We start from the raw sequence: 7,606 nt of genomic DNA, 5'->3' as shown, positions 1-7,606 counted from the left end.
AATTAGCCATGCAAGCGGAGGAACTGACAATCGATGCTGGGATTCCTCCTACGGAGTCCCTAGTTGAAAGTGCCCAGAGGTTTTGAATACTGGCCACTGGGAGAGGGGGCTTCTTAAAAGGAAAAATGGCAACTCAGGGTTATTGCAGGGCCATTTCCCAGGGTAAAGAGGAAAGGCAAGAGGCAGACGTCAACCTCCATGGTTGGGTCATTAATTTTCTGGAGTGAGGCATTAGATTGATGGTCCAAGTTTGAGGATGCCTGAAAGGAGGAAGGTAGCTGGTGGAATTACAGCTATGGAACACTGGCAAAGCAAATCAGTTGGTCATTAGAGAGGTTAGTCAGAAGAAGAAATATTGGGTTAATACAACACTGGGCAGAAACCAGCAGGACAAAACCTGATGCTCTGAAGTCCCTTTGTCTTCTAGGTGTATAGAACTGGAGCCTGGAATGCTCTCAGGAACTGGGGTTTTTGATTTTAGCTCAATCCCCTTCAAAAGAATTACCACAAGGCTCCCTCAGGGTTGAAGGAGCTGGGAATGTTTAGCCTGGAGAAGGGATGACTGAGAGGCAGTACGAGAACTACCCTCACATACTTGAAGGGCTGTTGCAGAGAGGATGGGGTGTTGTTGTTTTTCATTGCTCCAGAAGGTTGGACTAGAACCAAATCAAAAAGTTTTCCTCTGTGTTACAGGCTTCCTCCGGAGCGTGGTGGGCTTTCCTTCTTTGGAGGTACACGGCTTGAAGACCTGGGTGTCTTGCTGATTGTGAACTTAGGTCATGGAGGCAGAGGGGACAGCTCAGTGCTCTCTCTTGTGGCCCTTTCTTATGGGCCAGGGTGTAGCAGCTGGCTGCCATTTTAGAGTCAGGAAGGACTCTCTCAGGTCAGACTAGCCCAGGTTCCTGGAGGATTTTTTGTTTCTCTCGGACATAGAGTAGAGTCACTGGGAGAGCCTTATGTGTGATTGGTGTTTGGAATGGCCAATGCTGCCGCAGGTGGTGATGGCCACTCCCACCTGGATAGCTTTAAAAGACTTGAGACAGATTGATGGAGGAGAAGTCGATCTATGGCCTGTCCTTGATCTGCCTTGATCTCAGATTGCAAATGCGCTTAACAGACCAAGGTGATAGAACAGCAGCATGAAGGCCCTGCTTTCCTGCATTGAGCTCCCAAGGCACCCTGGTGGGCCACTGTGAGTAGCAGAGTGCTGGACTAAATGGACTCTGGTCTGATCCAGCTGGCTTGTTCTTATGTTCTTGTGTGTGTGTGTGTGTGTGTGTGTGTGTGTGTGTGTGTGTGTGAGAGTTGGGTGTGAGTACAATGTGCAGGGGGTTGGATTAGATCAGTGATGGTGGGGCAGGCACTCAGATGTTATGGACTACAATTCCCATCAGCCCACAGCATGACCCAATTGGCCATGCTGGCGAGTGAAATAAGTATGAATCCACGCTATGGAAGTGCAAAGTCCCTACGGTCCCCTAACGAAAGATGCCCAGAGGTTTTGAATATACTGGCCACTGGGGAGGGCTTCTTAAAGGAAAATGGCAACTCAGGGTTGTGCGGGGCCCATTTCAGGTGAGAGGGGAAAGGCAAGAGGCAGACGTCAACCTCCATGGTTGGGTCATTAATTTTCTGGAGTGAGGCATTAGATTGATGGTCCAAGTTTGAGGATGCCTGAAAGGAGGAAGGTAGCTGGTGGAATTACAGCTATGGAACACTGGCAAAGCAAATCAGTTGGTCATTAGAGAGGTTAGTCAGAAGAAGAAATATTGGGTTAATACAACACTGGGCAGAAACCCTTGGGGCAAACACATTAACAAGTCCTTTGTCTTCACAAGGTGTATGAACTGGGCCTGGAATGCTCTCCAGGGCAGGGGTTTTGTTTTAGCTCAATCCCTTCAAAAAGATTGCCACAGGCTCTCAGGTTGAAGGAGCTGGGAATGTTTAGCCTGGAGAAGGGATGACTGAGAGGCAGTACGAGAACTACCCTCACATACTTGAAGGGCTGTTGCAGAGAGGATGGGGTGTTGTTGTTTTTCATTGCTCCAGAAGGTTGGACTAGAACCAAATCAAAAAGTTTTCCTCTGTGTTACAGGCTTCCTCCGGAGCGTGGTGGGCTTTCCTTCTTTGGAGAATTTTAACCAGAGGCCTGGTGGCCATCTTTGCTGATTTGTGAACTTAGGTCATGGAGGGAGGGCAGGAAGGGATGACTCAGTGCTCTCTCTTGTGGCCCTTTCTTATGGGCCGAGTGTAACGCTGGCTGCCATTTTGGGGTCAGGAAGGACTTTCTCTCCAGGTCAGACTGGCCCAGGTTCCTGGAGGATTTTTGTTTCTCTCCGGGCATAGAGTAGGGGTCACTGGGAGAGAGTATATGTGTGATTGGTGTTTGGAATATGCTGCCGCAGGAGGTGGTGATGGCCACTCACCTGGATAGCTTTAAAAAGGGCTTGGACAGATTGATGGAGGAGAAGTCGATCTATGGCTACCAATCTTGATCTGCCTTGATCTCAGATTGCAAATGCCTTAGCAGACCAGGTGATCGGGAGCAACAGCCGCAGAAGGCCCTTGCTTTCACATCCTGCACGTGAGCTCCCAAAGGCACCTGGTGGGCCACTGTGAGTAGCAGAGTGCTGGACTAAATGGACTCTGGTCTGATCCAGCTGGCTTGTACTTATGTTTTTGTGTGTGTGTGTGTGTGTGTGTGTGTGTGTGTGTGTGTGTGTGTGTAATTGCAGGGGTTGGATTAGATCAGTGATGGTGAACCTTTGGCACTCCAGATGTTATGGACTACAATTCCCATCAGTCTCTGCCAGCATGGCCAATTGGGCTGATGAGGAATTGTGAATCCATGTCTGGAAGTCTAAGAACCTATGAGATAGATAACATATGGTACCTTCCAGCTCTATATTTCTAGGGTTCTAAAAATACAAAATTTTGTCCTCATAACAATTCAGTGAGGTAATGTTACCGCCTGGAAAATAGGAAAATATTTTCCTAAGCCTATCATTAGACTACACTGGCCAAAGACCAGAGCAAAGAGACCAGTGTTACTCAAAAGTCTCCATAGAGTCTGGAAAAGACGTGTATATGTGGCTGCACCAATGTTTCACATGGTTTTCTTCCTGTGTTTATTTCTTCTAAGACTTAGTGTAAGCCCCTCAGTGTTGGATTTATTGCTTACTTAATGTTTACGTTTATGTCTTAGATAGGTTTTCCAGTCGATTCAGGGTTTATTAATGTTAGTTTAGGATATTCTTGTTCATACTGTAAGGTCTTTAGGATTGCATCTAATGTTTAAATTAGAAGTATGACTTTAGATATCTGTATCTGTTAATATAAGCAATAGTTTGTAGCAGCTGATAATAAAACCCAATCCAATCCAATCCAATCCAATCCAATCCAAAAACCTTTATTAGGCATAAACCAGAAATACCATGCATTCCAAATACAATAGCAGGATCATTGTTATATATCATGTAGAACACGGATTAAAAATGTAGCGACTGCTTCAGAAATTTCTACATGAGGGCTATTCAATAGCTTGGAGCATTTTTAGTTTGTCACAGAAACATAAATTCTAGGGTGAGTAAAGCTCCCAGATGGGTTCTAATATCTTACACTTGAACAGTAAAGCAGGATATGAGGGATTGAGTCCATAGCGTTGGACAGTGCAAATTAGCAGCTCACTTTATTGAATGTCAATAAAACCAAGGAGTTAGTGTTGGAGGTTCAGTTTGGACCAACACCTGGTAAATCTCTTCAGCAAAAACAAAGACCATTTGGAATTACAAATTGGATCTGATGCCGGCACCCTAGATGTCCCAGCTGTTTGGAGTACAATGGACAGGCCATTTGAACTTCTTTGTTGTGGGACTGAGGCAGCAGGAGGCATAACTCAGAGGCCACATCTGATAACCAGATACCTAGGTGCATTCACTGGCATAATACTTATTGGGCAAGGTGGGCAGCTAGAACATCCTGCCAATGGGGGGCATCAAAATGCTAGGTTCGTTTTGGGTATTTTAGTGGTTTTCCATTTTTAGCCTGCAGAGGGGAGCAGTTTTAGGCTAGTGGCTGCTAAAAGGTAGCGTATCATCAGGCTATTATATACTACTAAGTTTGGTGGGAGTTTGGTTCAGGGAGTCCAAAGTTATGGACTCCCTGAGGGAGTACCCTATCCCCCATTGTTTCCAATAGGAGAGCTAATGGGGAGATGGGGCTACACCTTTGAGAGGCTCCGATGGCTCCCCTGAAACACAGAGCTGCACCAAACCTGGGGAGGTATCACTAGAATGTAGTCTCCTGATGAGACCCTGAAAGTTTTGAGACTGTGCGTTCAGAAAATTTGCCCCCCCAGCCTGCAACCCCCATTGACAGCAAATGTGAAAACTCAATGCAGGGAACAAAGATTCTTGGGTGGGCAAATTTCTAGGATGTTCCTCATGGGGGAGTTGCATTTTTGGATGTATCAGCACCAAAACTTCAGGGTATCATCTGGAGATGATGGCACCCCAAGTTTGGTGCAGTTTGGTTCAGGGGGGCCAAAGTTATGGACCCTCAAAACTGTGTTGATGGGGCCGGGAGACAGAAGAGGTATGGCCCGGTGAAGTGACCATATGAAGGTGGGCGAGATATGAGATTAAGTACTTTCGTTCCTCTTCTGACCTCCGACCTATCCCAAGGCCGAAGATTGGTTGGGTTCAAGAGACACCTATACTTAGATGCTTTGGTGTTGATAAATGCCAGGTCCATAAATAATAAGACCGCTGTTCTCCGGGATTTTCTTGGAGTTCAGCAGATGGACCTGGCCTGCATCACCGAAACCTGGGTGCGAGAAGGCGAGACCGTTGCCTTATGGTGAGGTCCGCCCCCAGTTTGTCAGCGTGTCTCCACCGATCGCGAACACAGGGCGGTGGCAATGTGTGAAGTCCGAGATACCATCCCTTTTAGGGCAATCCCTGTCGAGATCATTGGTATGGAGTGTGTCGGCCTGGAGTGGCTGGCAATGGAGAGGTTGGCTGTTCTCCTGGTGTACCGGTCGCCCTAGCGCCCAGGAGCGACCTACCGCGGCTGGAGGTGGTGGCAGACTGGGCGTTGCGGTACCCCAGACTTATTGTTCTGGGGATTTCAGCGTCCATGTCGGCGCCGCCTCATGTGCACCGATGACTGCGGACCTGGTGTCATCCATGGCGACGCTGGGCCTCTCCCTGGTAAATTCTGGCCCCACTCATGAGGCCGGTCACACACTGGATTTGATCTTTGGGTCAGGTATTGATGTTGGTCATATCCTCTCTTGACAGAGTGCCATGGTCTGACCACTATGCCCTGAGGGCTCGGATGAGCATGCCACAACACCCGTCTAGGCGACGGCGAATTTATGCTGAAAAGCCAGCGAACTTATGGATCCTGATGGATTCCTGAATGCTCTGCGGGATCCTGAACCCACCGGCACCCTCGATGGCCTAGTAGCGGACTGGAATGCCCTTCCGGATGCCATCGAGGCTATTACTCCACGCCCTCTTCGACCCGTTCTCGGCTGGCTCCTTGGTATACCCAGGAGCTGCGCTGTTTGAAACGGGAGACTTAGGCGGCTAGGCGAGTGTGGAGGAAGTCGTGGCGAGGCTGCGTGAACATCTTATGGGGCGCTTATGAAAGCCTATGAGATGGCGGCGAAGGAGGCGAAGTTTTCTTCTCCTCCTCTCAGCGTCTGCTAGCTCTCGCCCAGCACAACTGTTTAGCATTATTGATCCCTTACCTCTTTATCAGAGGGTTCAAAATGATCAGTGGCTATTAGCTGTAGCCAGAGGCATTTATGAGCTATTTTGCAGATAAAATGTCGCTCGCCAGGGCCGCCCTGCCACCTTGGAGACAATTAGTGAACTGGAGGCTCCCTTGCCGTCTTTGGGCCCTTGTTTGGCCCAGTTTTCCCTGCTCTCGAAGGCGATGTTGACAGAGCCCTAGCTGCTGTTAGACCTACTACCTGTCCTCTGGATCCGGTGCCCCTCCCTGGCTTATTAAAGCATGTCGGGAGGAGTTCACGACCCCACCTGTTGACCATTATCAATTGCTCCCTTGAGCAAGGAGTTTGTCGGGTGGAGTTGAAGGAGGCAGTGGTCATACTCTTAAAAAAGACCGTCGTTAGATCCCTAGTGATCCGACCAATTACCGCCCGTTTGAATCTTTAGTTTCTGGGGAAGGTAATTGAGAGAGTGATGTTGGAGCAGCTTCAGGGTTTTCTGGAGGGCGCATCGGCCTTTGATCCTTCCAGTCCGGCTTCCGTGCTGGGCATGGGACGAGAACTGTTCGCAAATCGCCCGTGCAGATGCAGCTCCGTATACTAGCTTGACCCGGCCGGATCGGCTGCTGGTGTTGTTAGATCTCACAGCAGCGTTTGATGTGAGTCGACCACGATCTTTTGACCCATACAGCGTTTTCGAGTGCGGGGTACCGTCCTTCAATGGATTGCCCTCGTTTCTCCGGGACGGAGTCAGCAAGTGTGGTCGCGAGGGGACCAAGCTTCCGGAGGTTGCCAGCTTCATTGCGGTGTGCCTCAGGGGCGTATTGTCCCCGCTGTTACATTTAACTTTACATCTATATGCGACCCCTTGCTCAGCTGGTGCAGACTTTGGGCTGGAGTGCCATCGGTATGCTGATGATACCCAGCTCATTCTGCAATGCGATGGAGACAGGCGCCGCCCCTGCAGCTCTACAGCATTGTTTGGAAGCGGTTGCTGGATTCCAGTTGATGCAGAGCAGGTTAAAAACTGAATCCCAGCAAAGGCGGAAATCCTTTGGCTAGATGCGGTTTCCAGCAGCCGGTGTGGGAGGGGTCTCATTGGCACCGGCCCCCTCGGTTAGCAACCTGGGGGTCCACCTGGATTGATCTCTTTCTATGGAGACAGGTGGCCCATGTAACTTCCAGGTTAGATTTTCCATCTTAAGCCAGGCCCGGCTGGCCTTCCTCTCCCAGGCAGACCTGGCCACAGTGGTTCATTACGGTCACCTCCAGATTAGACTGTTGCAGCTGCGGCTCTGCAGCGGGCCTACCCTTGCAAGGCTGATCGAGTGAAACTGGTCCAGCATGCGCGTGACTCGTTTACTCACGGACGGTGCCTCTAGAAGATCACATCAGCCCGTGCTGCACCGTCTGCACTGGCTTCCGGTTGAATTCGAATCGTCTTCAAGGTATTGAATTATTGGCCTTTAAGGCTATGCAGCGGTCTGGGACCCTCGTACCTCAGGGGACGATCACGGCCCCATATGTCCCACGTCCGGTCTCCTGCGTTCGGCAGAGGCCAATTTACCTGGAATCCCTGCCCCTCTATGATCGCGGCTGGCCTCCACCAGGAGGCCAGAATGCGGCCCTGGCCCTGCCTGATAGAATACTCTCCCCTCAAACTGTCAGGGCCCTGCGGGTTCCTACATGAAGTTCATGGAGCCTGTAAGACTTCAGGTTATTCCGCCGGGCTTTTGGGGAGGCCGGCTGCTGATTGTCGTGCCCATTAACAACTAAGATCCGCTGTTCCCCTCTTAAAGGGGCTGAGGAGTTAATGGCTGAACGCCATCTGTTTTAACTGAGTATGAATTAGGAGCGGCTGCTTTTAAC

This window comes from Sphaerodactylus townsendi, linkage group LG05 (genome assembly GCF_021028975.2).
Source record: "Sphaerodactylus townsendi isolate TG3544 linkage group LG05, MPM_Stown_v2.3, whole genome shotgun sequence".
Classification (NCBI taxonomy): Eukaryota; Metazoa; Chordata; class Lepidosauria; order Squamata; family Sphaerodactylidae; genus Sphaerodactylus; species Sphaerodactylus townsendi.
The sequence above is the reverse complement of the archived record's forward strand: the minus strand, read 5'-3'. Positions refer to the sequence as shown.